General features: G+C 35.2%; 1 protein-coding gene and 1 long non-coding RNA gene across 12 annotated transcripts in view; one reads left to right on the top strand and one right to left on the bottom strand.

Annotated features, from left to right (window-relative positions):
* ROBO1 (roundabout guidance receptor 1) overlaps positions 1–24,090 on the top strand; it is a 1,151,573-nt gene that overhangs the window by 882,319 nt on the left and 245,164 nt on the right. The window lies entirely within an intron of this gene.
* LOC103880848 lies at positions 16,017–17,406 on the bottom strand. Its single transcript, XR_642113.4, has 3 exons — positions 17,342–17,406; positions 16,190–16,415; positions 16,017–16,108 (listed from the first exon to the last, which is right to left on the bottom strand). It is a non-coding gene; the product is annotated as an uncharacterized LOC103880848 (long non-coding RNA).

Raw genomic sequence — 24,090 nt, 5'->3', positions numbered from 1 at the left:
TTGACCAAATGTATTTTTGTATTTTAAGTGTAACACAGCAGAGTTTTCCCAGGATGTGTTCCTATAGACTATTCCACAGTACGTTCTTTACCATGTTTCCCATGTTGATGTTGAGTGGACTTCATCGGACAGTTGTATTAGTGACTGGCTTATTTAAGAGTATCTTAACTTTCTATTTGGTTTAAATGTGGAATTTTCATGTATTCCTACGTGGTTTTACTTTTTCTCACATTGGATCAAATGAACTTATTATTCCAACATTATCAGTTGTATCAATTGCAATGAATTACGTGTGTAACAAAATATTTGAGAGCCAAATGCTATTTTTTTACTACTATATGCTTATTAAGACAAACTTCTCTGAACTTATTAATGGACTATACAACAGTCTCAATAAGCACAACAAATAATCAAGTTAACTGGTCTTCATGAAAACAAGATACAATTATGCTAAATTGATACAGTTTTTTAAAGATTTTCTTTCTTCAAGTATAGGGGTCTCTAAACCCATGGACTAGTTTATGTTTGGTTACACTCTGTAGATCTATTTTGAACGCTATAAAATTTTTCTTTCTTTTGAAAATGTTGCATATGTTACTATGCAACTTACTTGATACTTTTCAAAAAATGGAAATAGTTTTGAATTCTCAAAATACAACATCATTCATCCTGGAAGATTATTATTTTTTCTTGACTACATAACTGTGAGTAACCTCTCCTTTCTATTCCCAGCACTTTGTGTTCTCTAGTCATTTTACTGTTCCTATAATGTGAATAAGTCTTGCATTCTAATTCTGCATTCTTTATTGGTGAATCTTCGTTAAGTATGCCCTGATTTATATTTACTATGCTGATGACATAGTTCTTTTGCCAAATGATGATTAATTTCAGGTAACAAAATCTGACACTAAAGTAGATTTTAAATTGTAAAAATTATGTATGTGAAGGACTTACTAATAACTCCTTTTTCTTTTAGTTGTTGGTTCCTAACATTTGTCAGGTAAAGGGCTTGATATTTTTCACTTTGATTCCTCTTTTAATCTCCAGGTAGGACAGATTTTCATGCTTCTCCCTGTAACATTTTGTCTTCCTAAAACCAAACTGAATGAACGTTCTGATGTTTGGAGACTGCCAGAATACTTGGCCAGAATTCGGGTAGTTTTCAATTGACAACATACCCTCTCTTCAGTCTTTTTTGGACTGATGGACGTTTTGCAAATATTTCCATAAGCTATTCTGAGTGCATGCAGTTAATTTTTTTTCTATTCTAGCTTTATAAGTTCATAATCAGTGAAACCAAGTTACCTTATCTATAAGGTTTCATTGTTTTTCAATTTACATTTTATCTATATCATTTATATAATGTCACAATCCCAGACTTTATCGTTTATTTCTTCATTTTATTTTAATTGTGTTGAGTTTGCTTTTGCTTTCAAGCTTACTAATTATCTCTCTCAGTCTTTCTCCGTGTCATTTGATTGTTATCACAATTGCTGATCTCCTATCCAGAAAACCTAATGGGTGTCATGGTTTATGTTAGTGATTATCCCTTTCCTTTTCTAATCATTTATCATCTGTTTTAAAAATGAATCACTTCATAATAAGTCGGAAATTAGTACCAAGATCATTTGTGTACAGACTGAAGACTCATCTGATTTTTGTTTTTCAGAACTTTAAAACAAAAAATTGCATTTCCAAGTTTTGGAATTCTCTAATTTTCCCATGACTTTTCAGTAGGTTTATGATAGTTTGGTTTAACACTGCAGTACAGTTCTACTCATCTCATCTATGTTCAGATGTCTATCTTTAAATACATGCTGAAGCTCTCATTTGTTATTGGATTCATTTATTTGTTCATTCTCAAAGTGAAACAGATGGGTGTTGGATTCGAACGTAAAATTATTTATTTGAATCTAAGGTAAATAGAATAGAGGTATTTATTTTGAAGTAACTATTATTGAGGTAACAATAGTCTTAAATTATTGTTATTTTGACAACAGAAATAATTGGAGACAACTATTGTGGTTCATGAATTTTCACTGAGATTTTTGATCTGTTATATACGATAATTACTTACAATGGTTGACGCTAATAGCAAAACTGATTGATGCTAATAGTAAAACTGACTAATTTGTTAGTTTAAATTTTTTACGTTTTAAAATTCTAGTTCAATTTTTTAAATAAATGTTTTTGAGCTAATAATTAGTATAAAGCAAAAGTAAACCATAATATGTTGAATACTTGAAAGTGCATGACATAAAGTTTTCAAAGATTTATTTGCCCCTGCATTTTCAGCCTCTCTAGTACTGGTTGTTACTACCTCATATTGTAACTATAATATATATCTTATTACCATGTATTAGTATTATATACACTTGCATTTGCATTATAAGTTATAATGCAAATTTTGAGGTAACATTGTATATAATTTAAAATTACTTTTAAGTTGGCTTTTAAAAAGTTATTAAAGGGCTATAAATGCTGAGAAAAAATTATTTTAACTACCTCACCATTTTTCACAACATGGAGTTTTATGGGGGTAAAATAATACAGCATATTAATGAAATAAAGGCGTATTTTAATAAGCAGTTCCTAGTAAACATTTATTTAGTACCTACTATGTGCTAGGTACTTGCTAAGTATATTTGCACTAGCTAAAAGTAGTTTTCTTAGAAGTGCTGCAATTTGATACAGTGATTGAGTATATTTTAGTATCTAATCTGATTTAATATATTGTTTTGAAAATGCAAGATGGAAAAATCTTTGCTTATCCCTGTTGCTTATACTTTAAGGTTAGTAATTGAAGCCACATATCATTAAAAAAAAAATCCTCTCTCTAAATTTCCAAGGGGGTATGTGATAAATGGAGAGACAAATTGAGTTTGAATCCAAGCTTAGACAAGTTGCTTGATTTCCAAAGTCCTCGTTTCCTCAGGTGTAAAACTGAAATGAAAGTAACTATATTAGTCATAGTGTTGCTGTATATTCAGTGAGACAATTGCAGTATAAACTATCCAGCATAAAGTTATGGCCCAAATATAAGTCACATGAAAAGAAACAGAAAATGAATATTCATTTACTCTTCAACTTTTCTTCCCTAGAAAGCATTTTTAAAAAGTTTCCTAACCTCTCTCAGGAATATACGTGATAGTAAGTATTAGGTTTTGAAGAAGTATTCCTTCATCATTTAATTTTATATGGAGCCCTTTATATGATTTAAATATTAGAAATTTTTTGTAGGAATATTTTCCAAATTGGTTTCATATTTTTTACTTACTCATAGGTGAGAAGAGGTTTCCCTGGTCGCAAGCACATGACAAGTAATAAAACACGTTCATATACTATCACTCTGGAAAAAAAAATTGGAATTCCTGTTTTTGATGTTGTTTCAGCTGGGGTTTCAATTCGTGGACAGAATTCTGTGGAGAATCCAGAAGTGAGATCTAACAGTTTAGCCAGCTCATCTATTTTCTTTTCAAAGGAAGAGATAGGACAAAACTGGATATCTCCAGAGGGAGATCCAAGTACAGTGGCACAATAAATCCCCTTTTGACTGACAGAACTACCTGAGTTCCCTTGGAGAGACAAAGGAGGAAGGAAAAGTAGGAAGCAGAGAGGGGCTGCCTGATTTAGAGACTTGAACATAACCCTTTAATCTATAGAGGTGAGTTTTCAGTATTCCCCCAAGACTGTTTTTGGGAGGGAAAAGAATTTAAAGTAAATGAAATAGAATATAGGGATTCTTAATATTTATTCCACAAAGGGAAAGAAAGGAAAGAACATTATCAGGTAAGTCTTGTTGAATCCAGACTTTTTTCCTTTTCTTCAACTATAAAGGATCTACTGTTTTTCCTGAGGTAAGAAATATAAACAGATTACAATTTGTAAATCTTATAAAGACTTACTGTTTTGAAACATTCCTTACTACTTCATATTATTTCTTCACTTAAGATTTCTGAAGTGAAAAACATTGTTTTGGGAATTACCAGTATCATGGGAATTTCTGTAACTCTTACACTCAGGCTGTTGAATTAAAGAAGACCTTGGAAGGACAAATGCCTTGATTTGTCTAGGGATCTTACTGATAATGTGAGTGTTACGACGTGAAAACTCACCTGCTTTTAAATACCTAGGCACTCCCCCACTTCCTCCCTGACACTTTGTATTAAATTTTGAATTTTTAACTAAACAGAATGTTGTCTTCATTGTGCTTGTTTGATACAGTGTTAGGGTTGCAAAGGCAGTTAATGATTGTTAGGAAGAGAAACTAATCCTTCTCACTGTCAAACATCAAACAGAGGGTCATAAACCTTATAACAATAAAAAAAATTCTTTTGTTCTTTCCCAGTCCTTTAGGATTCCAGAATAGATTCAGATTGCAGCAGGGGAAGTTGAAACAAGAGCAGAGTTGGAAAGTCCAGACAAGATTATCAAACCAGACAATTGTACCTTCCCCCAAACTCAGCGTAGTTGGGAGTCACTTCCTTATCAAAGCACACAGGCAGTTCTGGGAAGGTTGTCTGGGCTCCCCCAGGAGTGGCTCTACTTACTGTAACATCAGTCAGGTTTGGTGGAGGATGGGTTGAGGAGAAATGGAGGGGGATGGTCAGAACAAGTATTCACAGGAAAGAGTATTTGTCAGAAGCCAGAAAATTCCCCAGGCTAGAGTATGTATAATCACAAGTCTCAGAAAACAGTGATACGTTAGGCAACTTATGCTCACATCTTATAAAATAGTTGCAATAAAATAAGGCCCAGAGAGACCTAGACTCAACCTGAAGTCTCATATTGTCGATCACATAGCAAGTGACAGAAAAGCTCTTGTGTTTCAAATAGATGGGTCATGAATGTAAAGCAAAGACAGTGGTTTTCTTTCATTTTTATTGTGTTTTTAATATAGTTGAGCATCAGCAGCATGATATTACCGCAGTAGGTGGAGTAATTCCACTTTCAGGTAATGGATATAGAAATTCTTAAACAGGTCTGTGTCAGACCAAAATTTTTCATTAGCTGGTTCCTTTTTTATAAAAACCAGAAACCTAGCTTTACAAATTCATTTTTTGTTGTAAAAGCTTATAAATACAAATAACATCTTTTTCTAGTACTGAGCTCTATGAAAGGACAGTAGAGTCAAAAATTTAACTTGCATTCCTTTCACACATTGTAAAAACAGAATTAGAAAAAAGTAAGTACAATACAAAGAAAATTGTACAAAAGTAGCAACTTATTTTTTATCAGATCCATAGTAAAATTTATGTCACCTTATTTAAATGAAGTAGCACTCTGAATGAAAACACACATACACAACATCGTCTTGTAGCAAAATCAACTGATGCTAGAGGAAATTACGGCTAAGATCAGAAAGCTCCTTTTTTCATCTCTTAAAAGGAATTTAATAAGCCAATAGAAAGGATGAAAACCCTAAAACATAAGATGAAAATCTAAAGCTCAGTATATTCTAAATTACATAATAAAAATGAAACTGACTCACACGAAGCACCACAAACCTTCCTCATCACTGACTCTGAGAAGTGTGGGCTCATATGTAGGATTACAAAGGTAAACCAGGCTTTATGCCACTTTCATGTGCTGCTCTCCATCCCTCTCCAAACATTCACACTCACATGGGCATCAGTGTCTTCACTTGGTTTTTGGTTTGCTTTCTTTCAGAAGGTTACTCTTAGAATAAAATAAGCCAGTGCAGGTTTTCTTAACAGAGGCAATGCAGCGTCTCATATTTTGGTAGCACCAAGCTAACAAGAAATGTAATTTACTGGGTGCTTTCTATATTCCAGGAATAGACCTAGTGCTTTACACATATTACATTACTTGCCCTTTAAAATAATTTTGAGGCATGTGTTATTTTTCTTCCTATTTTGCATATCTGGAAACAGGTTAACAAAGGAAAGAAAATTTCATTGAGGCCATGGAGCTAAGTTAAGTAGAGGGCCAGGTCCAAAGATTTAGGTATTGTTGGCTTGTGACACTTCTCAGTCTCTGCTCAATGGTTTTTCTTGCTAACATTATTTTGATATTACCTGAAAAGCCTTGTGTTCATTCCCAGAGGATAAGTCCTGATTGGCTAAGCAATTTTTGCAATCCTTTTAAAATCCTTGCCATTGATGATGGGCTCAGCCATGATTCCTGTTTACAAAGGAAATTTGTTCTAGTGCTTCTGGGAAACTTTTCCTTTTGGTAAGACAGTATAAGGGAAAGCCTTGTATTCCCACCAATTTCTGTCCTTTTGAGGACATTCTTGTGTAAGAATCATTCCTTCCCTCTAAGGCAATGCAAGAGAATGCCATTTTACTCTTAACCTCTTCTGTCCTTCTGAGAATATTGTGTGAGAATGAGATGCTTGGATCTGCAGGATTCATCTTTTGCTTACAGGAGGAAACATGGAAAACACTTACATGTGGAAGTCGTGAGTGAGAGTCTGGGAGCTTGAAGATACTATTGAGTATCAGAACAAACCCTAATATCAGCAACCTCTGGAATTATTACTAACTTACTTAATTACAGTATTCTGCCACTTTTAGGCTAATGGACGGGGTTGGGCCAGGACCTCCAACGCAAATCAAGTGAACAAACCATGAGAGAGGCAAAGGTGCCACACAGATTTGGTACAGATGAAAAATAACAGTAAATACAAATGAAAGACAAAAATACTCCTTAAAAATAAGATTATTCTTTGCTTGAAGTTTGTGACCTATATTTTCGATAAGATTTTGTTTTCTGTGGCCATGGTGTCATCATCTTTCAAAAAGCTATAGAAAGGCTAGGTGTGGTGGTTCCTTGAAAACCATGTTATAAAATGCAATCCAAGTGTTTTAAAGTTAAGGAAGAATTTGAGGTGAAAGTTAATCATGTTAACAGTCACCAATAATTTCTAGTGCTTACTATGTGTCAGGCACTGGTTTACATTTATTAATTTACTAAATCCACAGAACAATTCAGTGAAGAAGGTATAACTAATATTCTTTCTTTGAGATTATGAAACTGGGGCTGAGGTAGTTTAAATAAATACGCCAGGCCAGGTGTGGCGGCTCATGCGTGTAACCCCAGCACTTAAGGAGGCTGAGGCAGGAGTATCGCTGGAGCCCAGGAGTTTGACCCCAGCCCTGACAACACAGTGAGACAGTCTCTACCAAAAATTTAAAAAAAAAAAAAGTTAACCACGTGTGGAGGCGTGCACTTGTGGTCCCAGCTACTCAGGAGGCTAAGGCAGAAGGATTGTTTGAGACCAAAGAGGTTGCGGCTGCAGCGAGCCATGTTCATGTCACTGTAAGTCCAGCCCAGCAACAGGGTAAAATAAGCCATAGACAGCATCTTGGAAAGAATGACCAGATGTTGGTGAGCTATACATTAAAGTTACTCCTCATTACATTGTTTCACTGTAGCATACATAAAGAAAGATCAAAGTTTGTTTAAAATGTATTGTTTGTGAGTAGAAAGCAAATATAAAATTTTAAAACCCTTATCACAAAAAAATGTTGGTTTAAATGGAGTCAACCCACATGATATTACACATGGGTTTAATTACTGGGTAAGCTGATCAGTTAAAGGGGCAGATGGATTCAAATTTTTTACCCCTAAAAATATTGGGATTATAACGGTGATACAAATTTGAATAAAGTAAATAGTTATACTTCAATTTCACTGAATTGTTTGTTGCGATAAAAAAGTTTCTTACAAAAAGACTATGATGCTTATTTGTTCCAACTTAAAATTCCATTTAACTTTTTTATTCTTACTCTAAAGCAGAAGTAACTTTATAATTTATTGTCTGATAGCCAAAATTCATTCTTGATCAATATGTTTATCATCACTTTATACAAACTTGAAAAAATTTTAAAAAGTTTGCGATACAGAAATAAGTTGTTCTTGTTCTACCTACACTTCTTTAAAAAATAGCAGGTTAACATACTTAAAGGGGAGTATTGCCTTTTTGACATCTACATACCCATTGTTCTTTCTAAGCTTTTGTTCACTAGCTCAGGCTGAGAATGGATAATTATATGTAATGGAAGACAGCTGTGATGTACCAAGTGCGTTTTTTCCCCTTTTATGATGTGCTTGAGTGCATAATTCCCTTCCTGCTTCAGTGTTACATAAGGCTCAATTTTCCTATGTTTATTTTATCTTGAAATTTTAGCATGAGGATTTTAACGATCAAAATCAATTATAGTTCTGCTTCTACCTTTGGCTAGTGCCTTAAGTTATGGATTAAAGTGTGTGATCTCTAATACCAGACTATGCTGTTAAAGAAGGTGGTAATTGTTCTGTGTATATTAAAAATGATGCTACTATTTAAAGAAAAGACAATACAATTTTAAACACATATTAAATTAATTTCTATTATGATTTAAGTAGGGTATTGGGTAATGTCAACTTTTTTGGTAGTCTTTTTTTTTTCTTTTCCAATTCTAAATTAGACCTTGAAATTTTTTTTGCCATTAAGACCTCCAAGGTTTGCATTCACATCATTCTTAGTATTTTAAATAATCTCATTATTAAGTGTGTTGCGATGTTTACCATATTCACTTTCTTCTGTGCTCTGATCTTTCTGGTACGTTACTGAAACAGGAATATGGTATTATCACATCTTGGCAGCTCCATGTGTTTCCTTTCCTCACTCCTTTAATTCTCTCCACATACCTCGTATCAGTAGTAATTGGGTAATTAGGCAGAAATGCTGTCGCCTGAGTAAGGGTGTAAGAAATGTCTCATTGAACAGAATAATCTTTCTTTGTACTCATGATTCATTTTTGATATGCTACAACTCTATCAGCAGGGAAACTTTCCTCCCTATCGAGATTCTAATAGCCTTTAAGACAAGAATAGACAGAGAGGTTCTGTTATTAGTCTCAATTCTAAGGCAAATTGTGTTATTCTTACATAGTCACATTTTCTGCCACACAGTATGAGATTTTAGGAGATGGCAGGAACATCTTCTGTTGAGGGTTTTATGAATCACAAGATAAGGGTTCTATTGTGGGCCACTTGAAGAAAATTTGTAGCTGATTTGGCTTTTTAAAAAGCTGGAAGGCATTTCTGGAAGTCTGAAGAGCCCACTGGGTTATTTGGTTTCAATTCCATTTTGATGCAGTGTATAGATATCCGGAGCAAAATGCCCTTCTGTGGAGAAAATTCTGTTTCTGGCTATCAGTTGCATCATGATTCCCAAGCAAATAGCTGAGTAAAAGAAAACATCCCTTAAAGACTCTACTGCATTCTTGTAATAAATCACAAAAACATTGGTATCAGCTTTCTTAGTCATTCTGTGAGACTATAGTTAAGAATATTTCCAGATGTGTCTTACTGAAAAGAAGGTAATTTTCTTTCATGCACAAGAGATCCTTTCTTAACATAGAAGGAGAAAAAAATCAAACACTTTTTAGTCCTCTGCAGGTGACAAAATTTCAATTTCCTGTATTCTTAGACTGCTAGCATTTTGCTCTTATCCCATGGGAATGAAAGGAGATATAATCATAAGTCTACAAATACTTCTAAGGTAATAGAAATGAAGGAGGCAATTTTCCAGTTTCCTGACAAGGTAGCTTCATGGAACAATAATCTGAAGAAAAGAATGCACAGGAATGGAACCGATTGCTTGGGCTTGTGGTAAAGAAACGATCCCTTCAAATATTCAAGTTAAGAGCAAGGAATTTCCTTAATGAGGTACTGAGTTGTTATCCAGGATAAACAGAAACTTCAATGGAAATAGTGTCCCAATTTGTCAAAATTAATGATAGACCAAGCCTTTCAAATACAAATGGCAAATGTAGTGGAAAGTTTTGTCTTCTTGTAATCACATTCTTGGTTAGTGGTAACTGAAGCACAAACAGATCTATTACAGTCTAAAACTGTCCTGCGTAAATTGATACTACGTGTAGTATCACAGTGTGACACCAGTAGAGATCTTTCATGGTCAGGAATTACAGACTATATTTATTTTTCTCTCCCATTATCCTACTCCTGCCCCTCTATTCTCAAGAGATAAATGCAGTATAGACAGAGCCTTATATGAACTATCAGTATACATCTCCATTTTAAAACCATGTAAATTAAGGTGTGTCTGTATTCACCAAGGATTATCTGAATACTTACTAAACAATATAAGAATTCAGAGTTTCCCAAATGTATTTTATTTTAGTCACCTGGACTACTATGCAAATTTACCCTTCAACAATACATTATTACAAAATACATCTCTGATTCTAGCTCTGTATAACATTAGCTTCTTTATTTTATTATTTTTTAAAACCATGTGTATTCAAGGAAATGGCATGGGAAGGTGTGAATGGAAAGAAGAGTTCTACAGTCCACAAATTTGGCAAATAGAGGCAAAACAGGTTTCTTAATGGTGGCATTTAGCAGTCCTATCTTCTCTACCTTATTTTAGACAATGCATCCCTTTTTAGGCACTGGTGGTCCAAGGGACACCCATGGGAAATGCTGTCTTCTATGAATTTTGTTTTTGACACACACAATTATTAGTATTAATAAGCAATGAAATAGTTTTCTAAATGTTCTGTTGCTTTTGGTTGACAAATGATTGTATTCATATATAGTAATTTTGTAATATTATCGTCTTGTATTCCCTTTTCCTGTTTTATATTTAATTATAAGTAGACTGACAATTACGAGTATACAAATATTCATATAAAACACAAAGAAAATAAGTATGTTTATTTTCCATAATGCACAATATTTTGAGTTTGCTTGGTGAACATGAGACACATTTTCCAAGAAATATTTTTGTTACAGTTGAATTTGGCTGAATCCATGTGTTACATATAGATACTGATACAGATATTAGAAGATCTATATCTATATCCTCTATTTGAGAACTATGTCCAATGTTTGAATGTAAAGCTAAATATACTTTATATTGGAATGTTGGTTTGTCAACTAAGGAGTCTTGTCCTTTTGAGTTAGCAAAGTATAGCTCTAATGAGCTGTAAATGTATAACTGTATTATACAAGACAGTATGTGACATGTACAGAAAAAAAGAGTTCATTGACGGCCGGGCACGGTGGCTCAGCCTGTAATTCCAGCCCTTTGGGAGGCCGAGGCTGGTGGATCACTAGGTCAGGAGATCGAGACCATTCTGGCTAACATGGTGAAACCCCGTCACTACTAAAAATACAAAAAATTAGCTGGGTATGGTGGCAGGCACCTGTAGTCCCAGCTACTCGGAGGGCTGAGGCAGGAGAATCACTTGAACTCGGAAGGCAGAGGTTGCAGTGAGCTGAGATCGTGCCACTGCACTCCAGCCTGGGCGACAGAGTGAAACTCCATCTCAAAAAAAAAAAAAAAAAAAAGAGTTCATCAAGCGATTAAGGTTTTGTGGGACATTCTTAGGTTAAAACTAGAACAGATTTATGTAACCCCAAATGAGTAAAGCATATGGTGTTGAGAAAATATTTTGTCATTTTGGTATTAAAGTATACTCACTAGTTGTGATAAAAATCAAAACAATGTAGTATTTTCACCACAGAAGTGTTGCTGTGACATTTATGGCAATTTTCACAGCATTTTATTGTTATTTATTTGGCATTGATTATATATTTTGTTCTAGTTATTTGTTTTTCCCCTAAGTACTGCACAAAGGGATCTGTGGTTGAGTAATCTGGTTCAAATTAATAAGTCAAATATGAAGATGTACATCCTGATCTAAACAGTTTCCCACAAGCCAGGCAAAATAGTTGTGTAGTGTCACCAGTCCAGTTCAGATAATGTATCACATTTGAAAATGACTGAATGGTAATGCAAAAATAGAAGTCTGTTTTAGTAAAGATATTGTCATCAAATACAAAAAAGTAGTATTCAAACGTGAAAATTTAGATGAAAGAAAATTATAGCCATTTTTTCAAACCATTTATAATCACAAAGATCTTAAACAACATTGGATGGTAGTAACTCTTTCTCTTTATACCTCTTTTTCTCTTGCTCTCCTCTGAGAAAAAAAAATCTTTTTTTTTCTTGTTTACAAATAGGGTTAAACTAGAGGAGTGACTTAAAACAAAAGATCTACAAAGGAACATAGTGTATATATACACATGTATATATGTATATATACCATACGTTACAGTTAAGATGAGAGGTATAAATTCTCATATTACCATTAGATACTAAAATGGTTACCTTTACTTCAGAATACATCTATTTACTTTGTCCAGTTTTGAAAATGAATTTCAAGTTTAATTTAACTTCAATTTAGTAATTAGGAAATCAGTAAATGTTCAAATATTATGCATTGCTTTGTAAAAAGTAATGCCTTCTTTATTCCCTTTTTTTGTGCCTGAAAAATATATTTGCATGTATGCCACCTCATAAATTACATGTTATTAAAATTACTAAGGTATAGGACCCTCATGTATATGCTTCCCTGGGGATATGCTATATCAATTTATATCGAAATTCCTTCAGATTATATTGCTTCCACTAGGCAATTAATTTGTCTTCACTTTAATAAACATTGTGGATGCCAGAATTATTTCTTTTGGCTAAGAGCTAGCATCATTCAAGGCAAAGAAAAGAGTTCAAGAAAAGGTAAGTGGCATTCCCTTATAAGCCATGAAGCCGACTGTTTGTTTTGTTTGCTTGTTTTTCGGAGGAGAGGGGTGAATAGGATTGATTAGAGTAATTTGGAAAGTAGTAAGTTAACATATTCCTCCTGATGAAGGAGTAAATCTAATTGTGAACTACATAAGTAGCATAGAAAGCAGCAAGCAAGCTATCTGAAGGCCCTTATATTGCTATGATGGCAGTAATCCCTTAGCACTTTACAGGCAACAGGTTGCTGTAACAATAAATTTTAATTGCAGAACATAAAAAGTTATGTTATTCTCAGTTGAATCAGTGTGCCATGAATTCTTCCATACTATCCCAGATGAGACATATGTCAATCTAGCACTTGCCAAAAATGATTTTGACGGTGGAGGGACTCTCCCATCCGTAACTCTTTCAACTCCTGGTAGTTGGACCAGAAATAGCTTGCAGTGCAACGCCGACTGCATTTGTTGGGTATATTTTGGCATATTTCCCTAGCCTACTAACTAAAAGCAGCTGAAATTTAACTGAAAGAACATGGTGGACTGAAACCAAGTATATGAAATTTCAGATTCAAAGAATCCCCTGAAATGAAGAAACGATAAAACAAGTGTAATTGTTGGCTTTAGTCCTGCAGTTTCTGAGAGGAGCTGTTGGCTCAGTGGTAGGGAGATTACCTTCCCCATCCCCATGCATGCAATTGACAGTCCCTCTGCAGAACCTCCTTTGCTGACTTACCCCTGGCTAGGTTTCTGCCTTCACACGGTTTCTTCACACATAGTTTGCACAATTCCCCCCTGGCCGCTCCTTCCTGCACTTAGTTGTAAAAATCTGAAACTTGGTAGGGAAAAATGCAAGTATGGACTATATAAAACATGAGAGAATTTCAGTGGATATCATAGGCTCTTAGAGTTTTAAATGGATCGGGTATTGACAATATTTGTCTCTAAATTGCCTATGGCCTGTACCACTTACTAGGTGGGAGACACAGGGCACGTTAGTGAACTCATTTTCCCTGTTTCCTCATCTGAACAATAGAGACTTAGAGAGACCATTCTATGGGTTTACTGAAATAATTCAATGAGATATGCCATACAGAGCATTGCCTGGTTCAGAGTAAGTACTCAATAACGACTTTCCGTAGTCACTGGTGTTGTTTTCTTGATATTAAACTGGTATAGAAGTAGTGTTATTTCTTCTGAAAACTGGATCTTATTAGGGCAGTATTAGCTTAAGCTTCATTAAATAATGTCTTCAGAGTTCAGAGCTGGTCCTTGATATTTCTAAGCTGCTATTTCTCAACTAATTGGAGTAGAGAAAGTATGGAGGGGAATTTAGGGAAACGGTGTATCAGAGTTACCAAAATGACATGATACTCTGGAAAGTCTGATGTCAACATTCCTTACCCAAGTACTATCCTCTGCTAATTGTTCAGAGGTTTATATCATATCTCTGAAGTATGTTTAGGGTAAAAAAGAAACTGAGGACTATATTTATAAATGATTAACTTTTAACTTATTTAAATGTATTCAGGCTTTCCTTGTTGTACAGGTGACTTTTCATGGATTAATCAATCCTGTGGTACTCGAATACACTCAGATCCTCATATCTTTGACAGTACTTCTGCTTTTAATTTGTTGTATTTTTCCATTGCTGCCTTCACAAATTGCCACACATTTAGCAGTTTGAAACAATGCAAGCTTAACATCTGACAATTTATGTAGGTCAGAAGTCTGAGTGTGCTCCACTGGGTGTGTTGCTTAGGTTCTCGTAAGACTGGAAAGAAGGTGTTGATAGAGCTGCGTTCCTTATTCAAAGCGATAGAAAAGAATTCACATCCAAATTCATTCAGCTTGTTGGCAGTTCAGTTCCTAGTGGTTATCGGCATGAGGTTCCTATTTTTTTTCTCTGCCTGTCATTCAGAGGCTGGTCTTTTCCCTAAAGGTTGCCTTTATGCCTTCTCTTGCTTTCCAGGTGGCTTCACTCCAGCCAAGGTGGTTGAGTCTGTGTCACTGTTAGAGCCTCTCTGACTCCTCCTTTTCCTCCGTCTTGGGGTCTAATGCAAGCAGAGAAAATTCTCTGCTTTGAAGAGACCCTGTGATTAGATAGGGTCCATCTAGATAATCTAGCCCCCTCTTCCTATCTTAAGTTCAGTAACCTTAACTACATCTACAAAGTTCCTTTTTTCATGCAAGGTGGCATATTCACATGTTTAGGGATTATGGCATAGACATCCTTGGAGGGCTAGTCTGTCTATTACACTTAGGTTATTGTTAATCTAAATATTCTAAATATAAGCCATAGGCAGGCAAACTTTCCCTGCTCCCTTTTCTCACTTGTTTGAGCAGCTTGTATTACATACCATAGGCTGTTTAAAAAACTTACAGTCTATTTGGGAAATAAAATCTATATACTTCTAGATATAAGGGATTTCAGAGCTATAAACAAGATGGCTGAGGACACAAAGAAAATTGCAGTTATTTCTAATGGGAAGAAAAGAAGATCAAAGAAAGAAATCTCTCTTGAATAGGTAGCTTTTGAAGTTTGTCCTGAAGGATGAGTAAGGGAAAGGTATTTTTTGTCTTATGAACAACATGAGAGCAAAGACATATACTGTGTTAAGGAAGTGGCATTTGCCTAAGATTCAGGGCAATATGTAATGAAAATGGAACTTTGTATAACCTTGTTAAGAGGTCAGAATTTTATAATAGGAGGCAGTGAAGCTTTTAAACCCCAGGAAATCATGATAAAAGTCATGTCTTAGAAAATTAAAGTCTAGTGTCAATATGGGAGATGCCTTGCAGTCAGGACTGGTTGGAAGGCTGTTGTGCAGAAGGCGAATTAGAAGCTAGGATTGTGACGGCAGACATGGAAAGAGACAATGATGTTATGAAACACGTTCAGGATATTGAATTGAATGTGTTGAAAGGTAAATGTAGAGTCAAGATATGACACTTTCTAGCCTCAGCAACTGGGAAAGGTGATGCCATTATTCCAAGATGATGGAGATGTGATGAATAGGTCCTCTGAGTGAGAAGATAAGGAGTTTGGATCTATGCATTTAATATGGATGTTCATGGAATGTCCCAAATTAAAAATTTGAGAAGGAAATTAAAAGAGTTTCAGGCCAGATATCTATAGGAAATTAATCAGCATAAATATGATTATTGAGACAAAAGAATGGGTAAGGTCATTTAATGAAAAAGTGAAGAACAAGAAACCTGCAAACTCTTATTGAGACTAAGGCTAATCCATGTATGAAAATGAGGTAGAAGAAATTTAATGGATAAGGGCAGTTCAGATGAAATTATCTGGGATACCTGGGAAAACTCCCACAGCGAGGCTTCATAACTGAAGATGGAATTTCAGGTCAAGGTGGGAAAGTTTCCTCTAGGAAAAGGCAGCATTTCCTGGAGTGAGTGCAGCTGCAAGTAGTAGTGGATAGCCAAAGATCATACCTCGACGGTTCTGGAAGGTTCTGGCATGGGCTAAAAATGTACCTCTGGTGGAGTCGAAGGCCTTCCATTTGGCATGCATGCCACATGGGATCTGGGCAAGGAAAATGAATCAGGGTTGACTGCCCAGTACTGGTTTCAGCCATGTCAATCTGTGGTTAGACTAGTTACTTACATTGATAAATCTTTCTTCTTTAAGCTCATTGACTTCTATTCTTTTATTATTATGATGAATTTTTTTTTGTCATCTCTCTTAGTCTCCTGGTAAGAATCCTTTGAGGGAAAATCCGTGTTTCCTCTGAACCAAGGAGAAAGTCTTTACTCACAGGTAGACTAGAATAACTAGGGACATCATTTGGTTCTTGAAGTAGTGGTTCTCCACCATTTACCACTAGAAACACCTTATGAGTAACAAGAAAAAAGTTTATATATATTATTTATTTCAGTTTTCCTCTCAAATTTTTACTTTTGGACATTCTATGAACATCTGTATGAAATGCACAAATCCAAACTCCTTATCTTCTCACTCAGAAAATCTGTAAAAATGCATGCATCTATATCTATCTATCTATCATGCAATCTTATTATCTATCTATCTATCTATCTATCATCTATCTGCTCATCTCATCATCCTTCATCTATCTATCTTTCCTTCTTTTCTAAAACCCTGTTTATGCAGACTTAACTGGCTGACTTTGTTATCAATGTCCCTTCTTATTGCTGCTCATGCTGAGCCCGCCACCCCAGGTTCCTCTCCTCAGCCAGTATGCTTTGTGGCTTGTTTGGCTGTTTTGCCACAATTCAATGTCACATCACCATCTTGGCGATTTAAACTTTTGAATGATACCTTACAACGCTTTGTTGCTTTCAGTTGGCTGTGTTACACTTAACTACAATCTCTTCTTTATATTCTCTTGTTCTATTCTAGTATTCATATGCAGTTCCCAGATAACTAACTCTCACAATCAGACTACAATGCCAAGTTCATATTTTGAACTGCACGCTCCAAAATATGAAACTTTTTGAGCGCCTACAAGCAGACTAAATCAGATTCGGGATTTTCAGATTTGGGATGCTCAGCCAGTAAGGTTAATGCAAATATTCCATAATTTTCTTAAAAAATTCAAAATCTGAAACACTTCTGGTCTCAAATGTTATGAATAAGGGGTACTCAACGTGTACCGACAACTGTACTTTCTTCAAAACCGAAGCTTCAAACTGTCTTTTCTTACATTTATTCTATTGGCAGAACTCTCTTCTAAACACACTCCAATCTATCAGTAATGTTTCTCTCCACCTCCACTACTGCCACCCTGGCATGACTTACTTCCTCCTGTGGTACTTCAGGGCTCCGTTTCTGGTCTCCCTGCTGTAGTCCACTTCAAAACCCTGCATGGCATAGGACAGGAGTTCAACAGAGAGTTGTGGAATTAATGAGTGATTTACACACGTTGAGAAACAAAGGAGGTTCGAGATCAAAGCAGTTCACAGAATATGTGCTAAGGTAATAACAGTCACTCTTTGTCACTGCCTTCATTACTTTTTAAGTCCTAGAAAACCTGTCATCTAGATTTGGCTATTCGTATTTATTTCATTAGGTGAGGTGTTTTGGACACTCACGTACTGTCATTTCAGGCTCCCACTTTCTATTTTTCTTTTTCTTCTTTTTTTTTTTTTTTGGCAGGGGTGAGTGGGCAGAGAAGCGTCAGGGTCTCACTGTGTTGCCCAGGATGAAGTACAGTGGTGAGATCTGCAACATCCACCTCCCAGATTCAAGCAATCCTCCCACCTCAGCCTCCTGAGTAGCTGGGATTACAAGCATGCACTACCATGCCCAGATAATTTTTCTTTTTTTTTTTTTTTTGGTAGACACAGGTTTTTGCCATGTTGCCCAGGCTGGTCTCAAACTCCTGGGCTCAAGTGATACACCCACCTCTGCCTCCCAAAGCCCTGAGATTACAGGTGTGAGCCACTGCACCTCGCCCAGTTTTCCACTTTCTAAGGATCTGCAGCTGCTGAGACTGGCCAATACTGATTCATGACATTATTTGGGCTAGTGACAGCCGTTTAGGTAACAGCATAGTTCATCATCAACAGTCTGCCTTTGGTCCTGGGGAAGGAGGGGTCTGAGATGACTGAAGAGATGAATGAGAACAGTTTTAGGGGTTTGGTGACTAATCTATTGCTCCTGATTTCCTATGGTGTGTCCTGTAAGGGAATGCCTATCCCTGGTTGTTCCTGCTTTCTAACTTTATTTAAGTAAGTCTCCTTATGAGCTAGCCACACTTACAGCCCTGTCCCCGTACTCCTCACTGTTTAATAATGAAGACCTGTTCGTGGGCTGCCAAAGGTGGGGTGGAGAGTTAGCTGGGAGCTGGAGGCATCCGATATTTCAGTCTCAAATCTTGACAATATATCAAGAATGTTTCCTGTGTTCTACATGACAGTTGAACATTTGTCAGAGTGATGACCTTGAGGCATTGTAAGATTTGGTAACATCAGAGTTTCCATTATGTTCAGTACACTCTCTCTACTGAGAGTAATCCTTTTAGAAAGTAATACTGATTTCAGAGAAAAGGGGTCGCCTTTAACCAAAGGCCATATGAGTTACTGGGTTAACGCCTGGGTTTCAAAAGAGGGAGGCCAACCTAGGTTCCCATCTAGTTTCACCAATTACTAGATGTGTATCCTTAGGCAAATTTCCTTAACGCTGTGATTATAAATTTTATTGTGCATCAGCCGTCACCTGGAGGGCTTGATAAAACACAGATTGCTGGCCATGTCCAGAGTGTCTGAGTCAGCAGGTCTGGGGTGGGGTCTGAGAGTTTGCCTTTCTAAAATGTTCCCATAGGATGCTGATGCTGCCGGTCTGGGAACAACACTTGGAGAACCATGGCCTTAACCTCCTTAAGTCTGTTTTCTCATATCTAAAATAGGAATATTTAGAGTTGACACCTCTGGGGCTATTAAGAATAGGGGATACTTTCAAATACTACACTCAGAATCAGGACTCAATGGATGCTAACTCTTAAATTAATCTTCATGGTTAATTGTCTAAAGCGTAAACAATTTAAAATTTTAAAATGTTAAGTTTTTAAGACAGCTGATTTTACTATGATTGCAAGACATATTTTTCATATAATGTGTACCCACGTCTAATAGATTAAAATGAAACTTGCCTATGAGTCTACAACCTTTTTTATGTAGATATTTTCAGTACTTACCACATTTATTTGTTTTCACAAATTTGTTGTCTAATGATTATGCCACCCATTTGGGGCCTTATAAAGCAATTTTTAAAATGATGAATATTGTGTGAATAAATGTCATAAATAATATTTATCATCAGAGCTCTAATTGGCGATTTTTTGAATGAGTATAGATACAAATGCAATTATTTTAAAGACTCACTTGTCCAATAAAATTAGCCCTTAGTTAATGCTGTAAACACTGTTAGAAAAAGTCAAAGCTTAGTTTGAAATGAGAATTTTAAAAGATTAAAAATAGGCCTAAGAGGTGCCTGTTAGTATTAGAGAAAATAATGGTGAGACTTTTCAAATGTCTGTCTTTTATAGGATATTTTGGCTATCCAGAATGCGGAAATGTATTTTAATAAAATGCAGATTATTCATTAAACTTTATATATAAAATATATAAAATGTTGAACGGCGTTATATAAAATATAATTTTTTAAAATAAAAAACTTTTTTCTTTCATTATGTACTAAACATAAATATATCAAAGGAGATCGGGTAATTTTGTTTATTTTAATAAGTTAGACTCTACCTAAAGGTCAGGGCACATAAGTAGATATAGACTTCGTCTGATATAGCTTGGACTCTGGCAATTATTGGTTATACTCTAAATGTTGAGAGAATTAATTGTATGTCCTTACAGTGTTTGGGTTACCTTGAAAAATTCAGCGACCTTTAAATTTATGATACTATATTTTATCTCTCAGGATGACATCCTTGTAATAAGCATAGGAAGGTTATTTGGCTTTAGATAGCGTCTCTAGCCTTCTGGTGACATGTTTATTCACTTTGTTTATGTGGTTGTTCTTGGCCTTTTCCCCTGGATTTTCTCATACTCTTTTTTTTTTTTTTTTTGCTAGGGTACAATATTTGTTGTAGGTTAAATGTACCTCTCAAGTTTAGCTCCAGTTTTTGTATTCCATATAAAAATTTATAATGAGGCCTAGAAAGAGTAATACAGATTTTCTGTTTAAAACTGATTTCCTGTGCTCAAAACTGTAGAGGAATTACAACCATTACATAGATTACTTAGGAAATAGATCTTCCTTTTAGAATGTAATTTGTTACTCTGAAGCTTTAAAAAAAAAACAAAAGGAAATTTCTGGTAGTGTATCATTTCTGAATATTCCCTTGGAATTAGCTGTATTTTGAGTTTAAAATTTTTCTCTTCTTAGTATAATAAAAACAGCATGTAAAAGTAATTTTTGATCCCGATGAAGTTTCCTAGTTTCATTTCCGTTAGTATTTAAAAAGGAAAAAAAAATATTCTCCAAAGTTTTCATAATTTTATGTTGAGTGAGTGAGGTGTCTGTGATACTTTTTCTTTTGCAATTCTTTGTTCATATTAGGATTTTTTAAAGCAATTTTTTTTCTATTTAATGATCTTTAAAACAGACTTTTCTTCCTTGTTATTCTTGTCTGCGACCTAGTCTTAAAGTTAAGCTTAAAGTAATGCTAGTTTATCAGCTGTAACAGGATACAGCATGAAGTCTGAGCAGAAAAGTTTAAAGACACATAATAATAAGTAAAGCATAGCTTAGTGAAGTTATCTAAGACATTTTAACTTTTAAGGACCATGTAATTTGAATACTTATGACATAAAATGTTAATGAAAAAATCCACATATCCTAGCAGTGCGGAGGTGTTTCATTTGTTAAAAGCAAATAATCTATCCAGTTATTGTGGCACTGGTGAACTTGCCTTGGTGAATTTACAGTTGCCCAGGCTCTGCCTGACTTTGCAGGCTTGGAAAACTGGTTCGTTAGCACTGTAAGAGCAGATCTAATAATCAGAGTAGACTTACATTAATCAAGCTCAGAGAGACGTATTGGTGTGGGAACCAGAATGCTAATTTGGGCACTTAGGTTCTCCAAACACCAAATCATTTTTGAATAGTTGAACTACAAATACAGACTCCATTTGGGATACTGCTGGGTGAACATGAAATCAGTATAAGTGATCAAGATACCATTCAAGTGTTTAGTGGCTTCAGGCTTATGGTCCTTATGGCATTTTTTTCAAATCAGACGCTCTGCGTGTCCCCAGGAAGGGATAAATCATGTGCTTATATATTGGCATGCTCTTCAATGCATAATAGTTGGATGGTTAATCCCAATAAAACTTCTGTTTTATGACCTTCCTTTTGTTTGTTCTTTTGCTGACCAACTCACATCCTTTCAAGATAAAACCATGTTTTTTAAGATAGGTTATATCATTCTATCGACGTACAAATAAATGTTGGTTCCCTGGAAAACTCCTGTTCGTCCCATGCTTTCTAAAAACCTTTAATATTTTGGCAAACTATAGAAGTTAGTTGAAATATGTGAAAGGAACCTACAATCTTCGTTGCATTTTTTAGACAAACTTCTCTATTAAAATTATATACAATCGCCAACATGTATCACCTTGGAAAAATTTTAATATTTGCAATAAAATGATTTATTTGTGAGTTGTACTATGAATTTCTAAGTCTTGTAGTTAGTTAAAACAGTTTGTTGCTTGTTTCTAATACATGCTTTTCCAAGAAAAACCATAGAATATACACGTGAATAAAGAAGTTAAAATATATTAGTAATCCTGCCATACAGAGAAAGCCCTTCTTAATATTTTTGCATATATATTTTTGACACATAAAAATATTACTTGACTGTTAAGTGATTATATTAGTCAGGGTTCTCCAAACAGAATCAACAAGCTATATGTCTCTCTCTGTGTGTACACACACACCCCCATATATATATTTTATATATGTATTTATATTTTCATGTACAACATATTACATATAATAGTAATAAATATTTATAAAATATATAGTCATATATAATACATTACATTTGTTTTATATATACACACACACACACACACACACACACACACACACACACACAGGGGAGCTTTATTTTAGAGAAATGGCTCACGTAATTGTGTGATTGTGGGGGCAGGCAAACTGAAATGTACAGGGCATGCCACAGATTAAGGACTCAGGGAGGAGCGGATATTGCCGTCGTGAATCCAAAGGCAGTCTGGGGGCAGAATTATTTCTTCTTTAGAGAACCTCAACATTTTTTCTTAAGGTGTTTGATATGGTTTGGCTGTGTCCCCACCCAAATCTCATCTTGAATTGTAGCTCCCATAATTCCCATGTGTTGTGGGAGGGACCTCATGGGAGGTGATTGAATCATGGGAGTGGTTTCTTCCACACTGTTCTCATGGTAGAGAATAAGTCTCACGAGCTCTGATGGTTTGTGATGGTTTTATACGGGGAAACCCCTTTCGCTTGGTTCTCATTCTCTCTTGCCGGAACCACATAAGATGTCCTTTTCACCTTCCGCCATCATTGTGAGGCCTCCCCAGCCACGGGGAACTGTGAGTCCCTTAAACCTCTTTTTCTTTATAAATTACCCAGTTTCAGGTATGTCTTTATCAGCAGCATGAAAGTGGACTAATACAGTGTTCAACTGGCTGGATGAGGCTCAGCCACATTCTGGAGGGTAATTTGCCTTACTCGAAGTCTATTGATTTAAATGTTAATCACATCTAAAAAATACCTTTATAGCAACATCTAGACTGCTGTTTGAACAAATGACTGGGTACCATAGCCCAGCCAAGATCACACAAAATTAACCTTCACAATATATACATAAATACATACATACACACACACACACACCCACACATACATACTATATATGTAATACAGTATACATTATATACATATATACTGTATATATGTGCACATATCCTATACTTAATATTTGTATGTATATATACAAATATTGTATGTAAATATACAAATATTACATATTTTCTCTCTATATATATATATTTTCTCTCTATATTTTCTCTCTATATATAAAATATGTAATATTTGTGTGTGTGTATATATATATATATATAGAGAGAGAGAGTGTGTATGTGTATTTGCTGCTCCTCAGTTTCCTGTCTCCTTTATGTGCTACTTTTGCTTAACTTCCCTCCTCCCTTCTTCCTCCCTCCTGTCACCTCTCCTCTATTCCTATGTAAACCTATTAACCATTCTATTCCTATTCAATGGCCACCATGAATAGAATCTATTGGCTAAATAGCTCACAATCCATCACTACCATTTGTCTTTTCTTAACTGGTGCCTCTGCCTATATTCTTCATCCCTTTGAAACTGTTTGTCACACCTATTTGATACGTGAATTCAAACTTATCATTTCCTCCCTTAGGATCTCTCAAAGGGTCCTATTGCCTTCATGGTAAAATGCACATTCCCTAGTGTGTTACCCAAAGTCTTTCATGATCTGATCCCTGCCTAAATCCTTTGTCTCATTCACAAGAACCTTCCTTCTCATTCCTAAAATAACAGGGCATAAAATATTGAGGACAAAGGATTAAACACTGGGTAAGCATTAAATGATTCCAGTGAAATATTATAACAAAATGAATTAAATCATGATGCTGACCACAGTTTTTAAATAATTTTTGGTTGGTGATTTCTTAATAATAATTGAATTGCTAGTCTCCTGTTGAAGAGTTTTGTCACTGGAAGTTTATTTAATAAGAGTTATTATAACACACTGCACTACAGGAAGTAGAACTGACATTCTCTTCCATGCCGAAGAGAGAAATCTCTTATAATGATAAAGATTCTTATTTAATTGGAGTCAGATATGTTACAGAGGTTTAAAGTACTCCTTCCCACAAATCATCTTTGCACTTCTACTTAACATGTATTAAATTGCTTTGCTTAATTATAAATATCCTATAATCCTAAATGAGATCCTTAAATGGCTTTAGGGATTGATAGAAACCATGAGAAATGAACGCATAATAGAAG

Source organism: Papio anubis, chromosome 2 (assembly GCF_008728515.1).
Source record: "Papio anubis isolate 15944 chromosome 2, Panubis1.0, whole genome shotgun sequence".
NCBI classification, from domain to species: Eukaryota; Metazoa; Chordata; class Mammalia; order Primates; family Cercopithecidae; genus Papio; species Papio anubis.
This window is presented reverse-complemented; position numbering and strand designations above follow the sequence as displayed.